This window comes from Triticum aestivum, chromosome 2B, assembly GCF_018294505.1.
Source record: "Triticum aestivum cultivar Chinese Spring chromosome 2B, IWGSC CS RefSeq v2.1, whole genome shotgun sequence".
Taxonomy (NCBI): Eukaryota; Viridiplantae; Streptophyta; class Magnoliopsida; order Poales; family Poaceae; genus Triticum; species Triticum aestivum.
In genome coordinates this window covers 263,171,356-263,186,110 of record NC_057798.1, presented here as the reverse complement: position 1 = coordinate 263,186,110, position 14,755 = coordinate 263,171,356, and positions in this window count along the sequence as shown.

Below are 14,755 nucleotides of genomic sequence, written 5' to 3'. Positions count from 1 at the left end.
ACTATGATGACTGCGCCGCTTCCCAACATCTTTAGGACATTATAACCATGGTGAGTCACTGCCATGAACTTGGCCAGGGTTGGATACCCGAGGATGGCATTGTATGGCAGGCGAATGTGGGCAATGTCGAAGTCGATGAGCTCGGTGCGGTAGTTCTTGCTTTGCCCGAAGGTGACAAGGAGGCGAACCTGTCCTATTGGGGTGGTGGAGCCGTCAGTGACTCCTGAGAAAGGCTTGGTTGGCTGAAGCTGATCATATGGCACTTGGAGATTGTTGAACGTCTCGACGGATAGAATGTTGAGCCCTGCACCACCATCTATGAGGGTCCTGGTAACTTGCACATTGCTGATGACTCGGGAACAAAGCATTGGGAGGACAACCGCTGTAGCCGCAAACTTGAGCTGGTCTGCTGAGCTGAACGTGATGGCGCACGTGGACCACCTGAGAGGGCGTGTGGCCTCAAGCTTGGGGAGGACTGCGTTCACCTCGCGAGCAAACTGCTTGAAGATGCACTGAGAGGCTGGGGCCTGGGCTCTGCCCAGGATGCAAGCGATAGCATGTGGCTCATGGAATCCCCCAGCTCCCTCGTCCTGGTGGTGGTCGTCATTCCTTCTTGGCGGTGGTGGCAGAGGAGGAAGGCCTGCGTTGCCCTGCGGGCGATCCTCGCGAGGCTGATCCCTCCAAGCCCCCTCGCGAGGCTGGTCCTGCCAGCGATTCTCACGAGGTCGGTCACGCCACTCCTGGCGAGGGCCTCGTTCGTCGCATCATCCTCCACCTCTTCCTCCTCCTCGGCTGTAGCCCCGATCATTGGGCTCGGGGCGTCGACCGATGCGTCCTTCTCGAACGGCCCTGAGCTCTTGGCATTCGTTGGTGTTGTGGGTGTGGAGGTCGTGGTGGGCACAGTATCGGCTACCCTTGGACGACTCCGGATGGTCCCTGCCGTGCTTCGTGTCTGCTTCTGCTGCGAACACAACTGCTCCTTTGCGCTTCACGTCCTTGGCCTTGGCTTTCTTCTCTTCATGGTTAGTAGCTGGAAGCTCGAGGAGGGAGAGGCGCTCCTTCTCAGCCCTTGCGCACTTGGTCGCCAGGTTGAACAACTCCAGAGACGTGCACAGATCCTCGTGGATAGCTAGCTCCTCCTTCATCTTGACGTCGCGGACGCTGTAAGAAAACGCTGAGATGATGGCCTCCTCGGTCACCTTGGGAATCTTGAGGCGAGCGTTGTTGAAGCGCTGGATGTACTTCTAGAGGGTTTCTCTAGGTTGCTTCTTGATGCGGCGCAGGTCACCCATGACAGGAGGACAGTCTCGAGTGCCCTGGAAGTTGGCGATGAAGCGGGTGCGCATCTCGTTCCAAGAGGAGATTGCGCCGGCAGGCAGGTTCTGGAGCCAGGTGCGGGCACCATCTTTGAGCGCCATGGGAAACCAATTCGCCATGACCTTTTCCTCTCCGTTGGCCGCTTCGATGCCCAGCTCGTAGAGCTGTAGGAACTCCGCGGGGTCAGCAGTGCCGTCGTAGCGAGGAGGCAGATCCGGCTTGAACTTGCCCGGCCAGGCGACACTGCATAGCTCGGTGGTGAAGGCGCGGTACCCTGCGGTGGCCACCGGTGCCCTTTGCAGATGCGGGGCTTGCTCCTAGGGATTCCCGCACACCGCCGCCACGGGTAGCGCGGGGTCTTGACGTGCTAGCGCAGGGATGCGGTCTTGACGTGCTGGAGCGGGGAGCATGCAAGCGCCTTCTTGGGGATGAGGGATTTCTTGGCAGCTCCTTTCTTGTCGCGCGGGCACTGGACGCGGTGGGTCTCGTCCAGGGGCCGCGCGCCTTGGAGCCAGGGCACCTTCTTGGGGAGGAGGTGGCGGAGGCACCTCCTGAGCTGCATCACCCACGTAGGATGGAGGGCGAAGCAGCAAGAGGGATGGTACAGGAGAGCCCCCTGCGGTGCTGACAAGCTTGGTGATGCGAGTGAGCCACTCCTTGTAGAGGTCATCGACGGGGCGGTAGTGCAGGAGCTCACGTGCCAGGAGCAACGCGGCCTACGCATCCGTGGGAGCGCGACAGGCATGGGATGATGAACCAGCTGGAGTCAGTGACGGAGTGGCGGTGCGGCCTTCTCGCGGCACCGAGGGATGTAGCGATGATGCTTGCTGCTCGTTCCCCGCCGGGCCGGTGCCGGTGTTGGCGGCAGGCAACGAAGAATGACCAGGAGGCCCACTGACGGGAGCCGTCTAGGCGACGCGGGCGGCGAGCGTCAGCCCGACGCTCGGCGCGAGCTCGGCGAGCATCAGCCATTGTTGCGACGAACGATCGAACACGGAACAGTGAAAGAAAGATTCCGGCGCACCCCTACCTGGCGCGCCAAATGTTGGATATCGGGTTCCGGCAAAATACTTAAGGTTCGAACTCTGGGGTGCGCGCGAAGATCTTCCCCCTACCGATCCACGTCCCAACGCCTCGCCGTGAATCTGAGCTACACGATGAACACAAGGGACACAAGGTTTATGTCGGCGTTCTAGGAACGGGGGTACCCAGACTTGCCTGCGTGCGGCCTGTGGCGTGGCTCAAGGAGTGGCCCAGTGCGGCCCATCTTCATTAACGCATACTCAAGACCCTCGCGAGGGGCCAAGCCTCGCGGGGCGGATGACAGGAGGCTTCCTCGGGCACGGCCTCGTCAGGCTGGCTCGCGAGGAGGCGGAGAGATCAAGGCGGGGTACCTCGCAAGGTGCTCATGATGCAAGCCATGACGACCAAGGCCAGGCGGGCGCCAGGTGGGCGCCGGCCTGCCCAGAGTACTTGTTTCATCTTTGGTGCAAAGGGGGCAAGCGCAGGCAAGAGTATCAAGCAAAGGCAACCATTTCGGTGCAACAAGACCAGGACTAGCAGGACGGCAGAACGGAGGTCATCGTGGAGCCCAAGCCGGCGTCATCGGCAGGGTCTTTGGCAGGCGAGGACCAACTTTAGTCAGGATAAGTGTACTAGATGTTCCCCTTCAAAATGGCCAATTGTTGGCGCCCTTCCCGCTCAATATTTGGGGAGAGGCCCAGGGCCTCCACCTATAAATAGGACTAGCCACCCACAGGCGAGGGGGATCGATTCGAGACATCGGCATCTAGAGAGAGAGAAAGACAGGCGACTGAACTCCCCTAGTAGTTCATCACACCATCCAAGAACAGACCCTCGCGAGGCTGTTCTTCCCTTGTACTGTTCCTCATCAGCCCCAGAGGCAATCCACCACACCACAAACTGGAGTAGGGTATTACACCACAATGGTGGCCTGAACCAGTATAAATCTCGTGTCCCTTCTGTTGTTCTTCGTGTAGTTTTAGATCCTTGGAGGCGATGAGACATGGGTAGGCAGGAGGTGTGATCTCCGCGTGCACCCCAGTGTTCGAACCTTGAGGGTCTGCCGGAACCCGAAATCCGACATTTGGCGCGAAAGGTAGGGGTGCGCCGGAGCTTTCCCTTCCACTGACCCGCTCTCCGCCAACACCACGGTTTGCCCTCCTGATGGGCAACGCGCCCCCCGCTCTGGTCGCTAGCACCAGCACGGGGGCCAGGGGGCTCCGAGCCTTGGCCCCCGCCCTGCGACAGGTGCAATGGTCGAACAAGTTCAAGCCAGAGATGCCACCGCGCTACGACGGCACGGCCGATCCGCTGGCTTTTCTGCTGGCATACGAGGAGGCCATCCTCGAGGCTGGGGGCGACGACAGGGTCATGGCTAACTGGTTTCCCATGGCCCTCGCGGGCCTCCCGCGCATGTTGATGCTCCACCTGCCGACGGCTTCTGTGGCCTCCTGGGAGGAGCTGCGCGGCCTCTTCCTCGCCCAGTACGCTGCACCGGTGCACCCAGTCATCACAACCCTCCTAGGTGGCTTGCAGGCGCCACCTTCAAGACGCCACATGAAGTCAATCGTCCGCCAGATCGGCGCCGCTTCCGCGCCGTGTGGGGCGCCTCCGGGCTGGGCGGTACCTAAAGCCGATCTGGCCTTCAGCTCGGAGGATCACCCCTCCAACTCGGCCTGCTCGGGCGCGCTCCCAATGCTATGTACCCCCACCATCTGTCAGGTGGCCGTCACTAGGACCCTCATCGACGGCGGTGCTAGCCTCAGTGTGCTCTCAGTGGAGGCCTTCAGCCTCCTCCACGTGCCGCCGGAACGGCTGCAGCTCAGCAAGCCCTTCTTGGGCGTCTGAGGCGGCTCCACCGGCTCCCTAGGGCAGATCCGCCTTCCGGTGACCTTCGGCACCTACGACAACTTCCGCACGGAGCTAGTCGACTTCGACATCGCCCCCATCAGCCTCCTATAGAACACCATCCTTGGCTACCCGGCACTAGCCCGGTTCATGGCCGCAACTCACCCAGCGTACAACCTCATGAAGATGCCCGGGAGTAGCAGCGTCCTCACCGTGTCTGGAGACACAGGGGATGCGTTGCAAGTGCTCAAGCTTACCTTCAAGGCCGCGGCGGTGGCGCAGCCCGCCAGCTCAGACGCCCCCAAGCCCAAGGGGGCAGCACCGGGCAAGAAGAAGCAGCTACTCACTCAGGACAAGGAAGAAACCAAGCAGGTACTGCTCGACGAGGACGGATCTACCAGCACCACCTTCACCATAGGCGCCGACCTCGAGCCCGAACAGGAGGAAGCCTTGGTGAAGTTCCTACGCGCGAACAAGAAGGTATTCGTGTGGGAACCTGATCAGCTAGCATGGGTCCCGAGGGGCGTAATCGAGCATCACCTCAACGTGTGCCCCAACGTGCGCCCAGTGAAGCAGAAGGCGAGGCGGCAGTCCACTGAGAAGCAAGCTTTCATCGTCCAAGAGACCCACAAGTTGGAGGCGGCAGGGGTCATTCGCGAGGTCCGCTACCCAAATTGGCTGGCTAACCCAGTTGTCGTGCCGAAGAAGGGGGGAAAGGAACTCATGTGTGTCGACTTCACCAACCTCAACAAGGCCTGCCCGCAGGATCCATTCCCGCTCCCTCGTATCGACCAGATCGTCGACTCCACCGCTGAGTGCGACTTGTTGTGTTTCCTGGATGCCTTCTCCGGCTACCACCAGATCAAGATGGCAGTAGAAGATGTGGAAAAGATGGCCTTCCTGACCCCGTGCGGAGTGTACTGCTATATGTGCATGCTGTTCGGCTTGCGCAATGCTGGTGCGACCTTTCAGCGGCTGATGCACATCGCCTTGGGTCGGCAGCTCGGGAGGAATGCTGAGGCTTATGTTGATGACATTGTGGTGAAGTTCAGGAGGCAAATACCCTGATACAGGACTTGGAGGAAACCCTCATGAGCCTTAACGAAGTGGACCTGCGGCTCAACCCGGAGAAGTGTGTGTTTGGAGTCCCCTCGGGCAAGCTCCTGGGTTTCCTCGTATCCCACCGGGGCATCGAGGCCACCCTAGAAAAGGTAAAAGCAGTCGAGGACATGAGCCCGCCGAAGACCCTCAGAGAGATGCAGAAGCTCACCGGGCGCATGACCGCACTAGGGCATTTCATCTCCAAGCTGGGGGAACGAGCGCTGCCCTTCTTCAAGCTGATGAAGAAGAAGGGCCCCTTTGAATGGACTGAAGAGGCCGTCAAGGCGTTCCAGGATCTCAAAAGGTACTTAACCAGCCCTCCGTTGATGGTGGCTCCGCGTCCTCAAGAGCCCCTGGTGCTCTACCTTGCAGCCACCCCCTACTCTGATAGCGCAGCCCTGGTGGCTGTTAGGGAGTAGCGTAGGACCAAGACCGCGGCAACCGTCCGGGTTAAAGCAAGGCAGGACCAAGGGGGCCCCGCAGGGACCGCGGCTGCAGCCGAGAAGGACCAGCCACAGTAGGGAAGCACACCTCGGACAAAAGAGGCCCCTCATCTAAGCGACCAGCCTCTGAGGGCTCCATTGTCTCGGGAGGCGCCCCAGCCTCTAGAGGGCGCCAGCAGCGCCAGCACTCCCCACCTCGTAGAGCACCCTGTGTACTTCATCAGCACGGTGTTGCGGGACGCGAGGCACGGTACCCCATGCCTCAGAAACTCCTCCTCGCGCTGTTGGTAGCCTCGCGCAAGCTGCAGCACTATTTCCAAGGCCATCCCATCAAGGTCGTCTCAGCATATCCCTTGGAAAGGGTGCTCAGAAGCCCCAACTCAGCCGGAAGAGTCGCTGAGTGGAACATTGAGCTACAAGCGTTTTAGATAGAATTCAGCACAACCAGAGCCATCAAGGGGGCCGCGCTTGCGGACTTCATGGCGGAATGGGTGGAAGCGCCAGGCCTTGAGGCTGGCGAGGATCGATCACTCTCCCCAGGAAGCGAGGCACCGGACGGATGGGTCATGTACTTCGACGGGGCGTTCTCCCGACACGGCGCGGGGGCTGGTGCGGTGCTCGTATCTCCCACTCAAGACAAACTCTACTACGTTGTGCAACTCTGTTTCCAGCACGGAGAAAAGGTCTCCAACAACATAGTAGAATACGAAGGCCTGATAGCAGGTCTGAAAGCCGCAGTCGCCCTGGGGGTGAAGCGTCTCACCATCAAGGGAGATTTGCAGCTCCTCGTCAACTTCTCCAACAAAGTATACGAGCCAAAGAATGAGCACATGGAAGCCTACCTCGCAGAAGTCCGCAGGATGGAGAAACAGTTCTAGGGGCTGGAGTTGCAGCATGTGCCTCGCGGCACCAATCAAGAGGCTGATGACATCACCAAAAGGGCATCCAGGCGGCTGCCTCAGGAGCCTGACGTCTTTGAGGAGCGTCTCTTCAAGCCCTCGGCGATGCCATCACTGTCAAGCACGGCGCAGCCTCGGGGGGAGCTCCCCCAGCCCCTGCCTCGGGAGCCTCGGTCTGCGGCCCGGCCTCAGGAGCACGCCTGCTCCTAGTGCTAGAGCCTCAGGAGGGGTGCTGGATCACAGAGCTCAGGAGTTACCTGACGCGAGGCACATTGCCGGAAAAGGAGGAGGAAGCGGAACATGTGGCACGGCAGGCCACGGCATACTGCCTTAAGGATGGAGAGCTCTACCAAATACGACCGAATGATGTGTCCCTATGTTGCATTTCCAGGGAGCAAGGGAAGGAGCTACTGGTAGACATACACGGTGGGGACTGTGGGCATCACTCGTCGTCACGAACTCTCGCTGGCAAGGCGTTCCGTAACGGGTTCTATTATCCCACGTCACTCAATGACGCTGTGTAACTGGTGAAAGCTTGTGAGGCCTGTCAGTTCCATGCCAAGCAGATCCATCAGCCGGCGGGGGGTCTGCAGACTATACCCCTCTCGTGGCCATTCGTAGTCTGGGGGCTGGATATCCTGGGTCCGTTCCCTCGGGCGCCAGGAGGCTACCGCTACCTCTATGTCGTCGTGGACAAGTTCACCAAGTGGGCTGAGGTGGAAGCTGTCCGCACCATCCCTGCAGGCTCCGTAGTCAAGTTCATCAAGGGCCTCGTGAGCCGATTCGCGGTGTCGACCGCATCATCACCAACAACGGTTCGCAGTTCACCAGTAACCTCTTCAAAACATACTGTGCTAACCTTGGAACGCAGATATGCTACGCTTCAGTGGCGCACCCGCGAAGCAACGGTCAGGCCGAGCGAGCCAACGCGGAGGTCCTGAGGGGCCTCAAAACTAGGACCTTCAAGAAGAAGCTGGAAGCCTGCGGCAGGGGCTGGCACGACGAGCTCCAGTCTGTGCTATGGTCAATCCGCATGACCGCAACCAAGCCGACTGGCGAGACCCCGTTCTTTATGGTTTATGGAGCTGAAGTCGTTCTCCCTCACGAGGTCAGACGTCGTTCCGCGCGGGTCCTGGCGTTCGACAAAGCGCAGCAGGATGCCATGCGGGGGACGGATCTCGTGCTAGGGGAGGAACATCGCCGAGAAGCCGCACTGCGGGCAGCAAGGTACCAACAAGCACTGCGGTGATACCACTGCCGCAACATCCGCCCCAGGACTCTTGAGGTAGGGGATCTCGTGCTCAGACGGGTTCTCTCCAGGGAGGGACTACACATGCTCTCTCCCATGTGGGAGGGCCCATTTAAGGTTGTTCATGTTTCCTGGCCTGGCTCCGAACGCTTGGAGACCCAGGAGGGGGTGCCCATCCAGAATGCATGGAACATCCAACATCTCCGAAGATTTTATCCATGAAAAAGGCCCGGTGCCTGTGAAGAAGGCGAATGCCTGTGAAGTAGACGCGTTTTGGAAAAGGCCTGGTGCCTATGAAGAAGGCGAATGCCTGTGAAGTAGCCGCGTTTTGGAAAATGCCCGGTGCCTGTGAAGAAGGCGAATGCCTGTGAAGTAGCCGCGTTTTGGAAAAGGCCTGGTGCCTGTGAAGAAGGCAAACGCCTGTGAAGCTCGCCGCCCGTGACACTCTCATGTAATAATGAGTGGGGCTGTACACGCCCCGGAGTCTCCAAAGAGCCGCCCTCGGGCCTCGGGGGCTCCCGCCCACGCCCAGTGGTAGCACTTAGCTCCGCGCTGGTGAGAAGACGTCGAAGACTAGACTAGGTGTCGGACGCGGCTTCTTTCATTTGCTTTCCGCAGTTGGTTTGTTTGTTTCTATTTGAAGTTTTTTTGAGGCTATTGCCATTTCGAGCTTGCGACCCTTCGTCCATTTCACTTATTTGTTTCGTTTTCTCTCGTGTGAAGTCTCATGAGGGAGGAGCATGGGCACCCTCGCGAGTGTTTTTCTGCCCAGTGATTTGGAACTTCCCTGTTCGAGTCCGCTGCGAGAGCACTCCTCCCATTCCGTGCCCCACGGGCATCGCGACACGATCACCGGGCTTGAGTTGGTTGCCCTCGCTACCGAGGCTGTAGACTACCCCTGCTAACTAAACTCTGGAGTTCACAAGGTGCAGGACGAGGCCCTAACCTCGGGAGGCGAGGACCGCGACGAGCTCCCCCCAAGATAAGTGATTTCCACGCATAGACACACAGGCCGAAAACATAGCACATAAACAGTAGAAACAGTGCACCAATTAAACAGCGACAGTTCAGCACGCCCCGTAGGGCACCGGGTTACATTCTTTTCGCGCAGGAGAGAAAGGAAAGCAAAAGGGGGCACAACTTGCCCGGCGCCAACTCTCAGCGAAGGCTTGTACTGCCTCCGGAGCTCAGCTGGATTCTGCCTCCCGCTTCACCGGAGCGCGGCGTCGGGCCAACCCGCTGCCCTCTCCCAGGCGAGCGCGACGACGAGGGGGCTGGTCGCGACCGCCACTGGAGGAGCTGTCGTCCGAGGAGGAGTCACCAAAGCTTGGCGGGCCTCGGGCACCGCTGCCCGCACGCCCTCCGCCACCTTCACCCCGACCAATGCCGCGGCTGGGCGCGCGGCCGTGGTCATCATCTTCGGGGCAGCATCCGGCACGGCGGCCGTCTTCCCCGAACACCCTCACGTAGAGGGTGGCGTCACCATCGAACTTGAAGTGTAGAGTGCATTGACGGCTCAGGCCACGCGCGCGGGCAAATGTCTGCCAGCCGCGGGTCAAGGACGCCTCCCCGACGTTGGAGACCTCCCGAGTAGCCCAAGAGGCCCTACTGCAGCAACCATCTGCCTGAGGCCAAAGGCCACCCGGGGCACCAGCCGGAAGTTCACCTATGAAGAAGCGGGGGAGCTAGAGCCAGGTGCTAGTCGGGTCCGCCGACCACACGACGAACTCCGGCAGCACATCCGCCGAGCGAAAGCACGGCCTTGGGAGTCGTGCAGCCTCAGCGTACCTCTCGTTGGCGGCCGAACGCCCACCGCCACGCAGAGGGCTATTCCCGCGGCCATGGGAGGCCGCGGCGGGGGCCATAGGGTGCTTGCAAGGGCGGCCCCGGCCACGCTTGGCCGGAGGAGAGTCAGGCCCTTCTTGGCGGGCCTTTCCCTTCTCCACGGCCGAGAACCTCTTCGGCGGGGCCATGGGGATGGCGAGCGGTCGGGGAGGAGAAGGGGAGCAGCAAGAAGGGGTGAACTGGAAGGGCTCGCGCCGTTCCGTACATATAACCGAGGGAGGCCAACCGCCGGCCACTCTGATCGTAGGTAATCATGACCCGTTTTGTGTGCAGGGACTTTTCAAATCATGAAGTTACCAATTGGACGTGGCCGGGGGCTGCTGTCGGTGTTCTGGGAATGGGGGTACCTAGACTTGCCTGCCTACGGCCTGCGGCGTGGCTCAAGGAGTGGCCCAGTGCGGCCCATCTTCATCAACACATACTCAAGACCCTCGCGAGGGGCCAAGCCTCGCAGGGCGGACGATAGGAGGCTTCCTCGGTCACGGCCTCGTCAGGCTAGCTCGCGAGGAGGCGGAGAGATCAAGGTGGGGTACCTCGCGAGGTGCTCATGACGCAAGCCATGACGACCAAGGCCAGGCGGGCGCCAGGGAGGCGCCGGCCTGCACAGAGTCCTTGTTTCCTCTTTGGTGCAAAGGGGGCAAGTGCAGGCAAGAGTATCAAGCAAAGGCAACCATTTCGGTGCAACAAGACCAAGACCAGTAGGACGGCAGAATGGAGGTCATTGTGGAGCCCAAGCCGGCGTCATCGCCAGGGTCTTTGGCAGGCGAGGACCAACTTTAGTTAGGATAAGTATACTAGATGTTCCCCTTCAAAATGGCCAATTGTTGGCGCCCTTCCCGCTCAATATTTGGGGAGAGGCCCAGGGCCTCCGCCTATAAATAGGACTAGCCATCCACAGGGTAGGGGGATCGATTCGAGGCATCAGCATCTAGAGAGAGAGAAAGAGAGGCGACTGAACTCCCCTAGCAGTTCATCGCACCAGCCAAGAACAGGCCCTCGCGAGGCTGTTCTTCCCTTGTATTGTTCCTCATCAGCCCGAGAGGCAATCTACCACACCACAAATTAGAGTAGGGTATTACACCACAATGGTGGCCTGAACCAGTATAAATATCGTGTCCCTTGTGTTGTTCTTCGTGTAGTTTTAGATCCTTGCGAGGCAACGAGACATGGGTAGGCAGGAGGTGTGATCTCCGCGTGCACCCTAGTGTTCGAACCTTGAGGGTCTGCTGGAACCCGAAATCCGACAGTTTATACTAGTTCGGGCCACCGTTGTGGTGCAATATCCTACTCTAGTTTGTGGTGTGGTGGATTGCCTCAGGGGCTGATGATGAATAGTATAGAGGAAGAACAACCTCGCGAGAGGTGTTCTTGAGCTGGTGCGGTGTTCTGCTTGGGAAGGATTCGATTGTCTCCCGATGAGATGAGCTCCCCCCCCCCCTCCGACGTGGTGGCTATCTCTATATATAGAGGCCCTGGTCCTCTTCCCAAATATTGAGCGGGAAGGGAGCCAACAACGGCCATTTTGAAGGGGAACATCTAGTACAAGTTATCCTGACTAAAGTTGGTCTTCTACTGCCAAAGGCACTGGCGATGACGCTGCCTTGGGCTCCATGGTGACCTCCGTCCTGCCGCTCTGCTGGTCTTGGTCTCGTTGCACCGAACTGGTAACCTTTGCTTGATGCCTCGGTGCTCCGCGCCTGCGCCTGCCCCCTTTGCACCAAAGAGGAAACAAGGACACTGCGGAGGATGGCGCCCGCCTGGTCTCGATCGTCATGGCTTGCGTCATGAGCACCTCGCAAGGTACCCCTACCTTGATCTCTCCGCCTCCTCGCGAGCCTGCCTGGCGAGGCCGTACCTAAGGAAGCCTTGCATCATCCGCCCCGCGAGGCTTGGCTCCTCGCGAGGGTCTTGATCTTGGGTTGATGTAGACGGGCCGTACTAGGCCCCTGCTTGAGCCACGCCGCAGGCCGCAGGCAGGCAAGTCTAGGACCCCATTCCCAGAACACCGACACCTTTCATTAGTAGTAAACATAAGAAGCAACACTCTTTTTATATTCTATTGGAGATCTTATCTTTCTATAACTGGCTATATAAGCATTCTCATTGCAATTGACCACACAAAATAGATAGTTTACCCTAAGATGAATTTCAATTTCATATGTGAGAATGAATTATTCAAACCAATTATTTTTATGCCACAATTCTTCACACCCCCAAAATAGACATATAAAGCTCAAGGGTGATCATGTCATCACAATATTTGGCCATGATTCGACCATGATAAGACATGCATTTGAATTTAAGATGACCAACTTCATTGCATAGTTCATAAGTAATGGGATGAAGAGAACACAATTCTTTAGCATAATCATCTAATATACTAAGCCACCATTTAGTTTTATCAAGTCTATGCTTCTTACAAAATTGATCATCCATAAATTGCACTCTTTCACAAGGTCTATGCTCTCCACAAAAATTTATATGCTTATAAGGAAATTTCTCTTCAGAAATTTTAATGTGACTAGTGCAATCAACATTAGAATTAATAGCATTCATGGAAAACATACTAATAACATTGTAATCATTCTTATCATTCAAGCAACTCACTCCAAACATTTGGTTAAATTCTTCTTCTAATACCTCATAGCATTTATCAAATTCATAGTTTTTAAGAAAAAAACTTTATAAAGATAAAGCATTTGACACAACTTTATTATTGTATAAAACCTAAGTGGTGAATAAAACAAGAAACTAAAAGATCTAATTGCAAAATCAAGAAGATACCTTAAAGCCTTAGCTCCCCAACAACGGTGCCAGAAATAGCTTGATATATACTACACAACTTTATTATTGTAGACTTTGTTGGGCCTCGAAGTGTAGAGTTTTGTAGGATAGCGGCAAATTTCCCTCAGGTGGAGGACCTAAGGTTTATTAATCCGAGAGAGGTATAGAATGAAGGTGGTTCTCTCTAAAACAATCCTGGAATCAAATACAAGTGGTCTCTTGTGCCCCCAACTCACCCAATATAGTTGTCAGTTGTATAGGTGCACTAGCTCGACGAAGAGATGATGTGTGGTAGAAATAGCTTTTTGTAATCTGAACAAATAAACACAACAAGATAGAAAGTGCCAAAAGTGAGTAAAAACAGTGTCTCAATTCATGGAAATAAGGCCTAGGGTTCATGTTGGAAATATGCCCTAGAGGCAATAATAAACTATTTATTATCATATTTTCCGTTCATGATAAATGTTTATTATTCATGCTAGAATTGTATTGGCCGGAAACTTAAATACATGTGCGAATACATAAACTACACCGTGTCCCTAGAATGCCTCTACTAGACTAGCTTGTTGATCAAAGATGGTTAAGGTTTCCTAACCATATACATGAGTTGTCATTTGATAACGGGATCACATCATTAGGAGAATGATGTGACGGACATGACCCAACCGTAAACTTAGCAACAGATTGTATCGCTTAGTTTATTTCACTACAAAAAAATACACTTCCGTGATGATACGTGTTTGTCACAGTAAGTCGCGTTTTCTGTCATGCATGTACATCCATGAAGATTTTATGACAGGATCAAGATAGTCATACCTGTGCTGTCGTAGAAGTGTTCCATGAAATTACCAAAATTATCATCACGGAAGTGTCCACTTCCATGACAATAAATCGCATGTCACAGAAGTGCTTTCGTCAAGGGTGACCGACACGTGGCATCCACCGTAATGGAACACCGTTAAGCTATTAGGTCTGGTTTTGGATCCGATAACCCGTTAATAGCCCCGACCAATGGGGATTTTACACGTGTAAAATCATCATTGGCTGGAGGAAACATGTGTCGGCTCATCGTTGGGACAGATGTCATCCACTCATTGGACCCAAGGCGCCTATGATACGTCGACACATGGCATGACCCAATAGAGGCCCATTCCTATGAAAAGGCTGGCCCGTTTGACTTGGTCAAAAGGTGGCGGGCCGGCCCACGGAAAGCCTGTTAACGGCCTGTTCGCATATAGCCCATTTACAGCCCGCTAACCCAAGGCCTGTTACGACCTCTCCGAATTAGGCCTAGTAGCGTCATCTGGTCCGTCCAATATGATTCCAGCCCGTTTTAACTTATGTCCCATGTATGGCCCATGACGACTTTCGGCCCATATGAGGCCCTTGGTAACTGTTGGCTCATTAACAGCCCATGGTGAAACTGGCCTGTAATGAACAGTGTATCACTTTATACCCATTAATGACCCATTATTCCGTTGGGCCATTCCTAGCCCAAGTTATCTTTTGGCCTTCTAAGGGTCCATTTATTCTTGGGCTCATTTCCAGCATTCGGTTACTTACGGCCCGTTACTGTCATTTTCTGCTTGTGGGCCAAATTCAGCCCGTCGTTACAGTCGGCCCGTTTGTGGTCCGTTAATACGTTGGGCCGTTTTCATGTCAAAAAAACTTGTTGGGCTGTTTTCATAGAGTTATCAAATACGGCCTATTAACGACCCATTATGGTCCACGAATAGTACGGCCCATGATTGGCGAAATGATGAACGCCCCGTAGAAGGCCCATGGATCCTACGGCTTGTAGAAGGCCCATGGACCGTACGGCCGGTAGAAGGCCCATGGATCCTATGGCCCGTAGAAGGCCCATGGACCCTATGACCCGTATAGAAGGCCAATGGATCCTACGGCCCGTAGAAGGCCCATGGATCATACGGCCAACAGTAGGCCCATGGTTACAATAGTCCATGTGTTGCAATGATTATTTTGGCCTAGTTACCAAAAATAGGTTATTGTGGCCACTAGAAAAACACAGAAAAAGAACTGCAGTGACTACAGGCAAACAACTAAACAAGACAATAAGGAAATAAATAAGCAAGCAATTAACGCTAGCCTATTACCGCTATTACACATATTACATCCACTGGGCATCAAAGTTCGCCACCAGTGCAAATATAGGGAACAAAGCAGCATATTACATACACTGGCTGTCAAAATTGGCCACCAGTGCAAATAAACGTGGCAGCAAAACA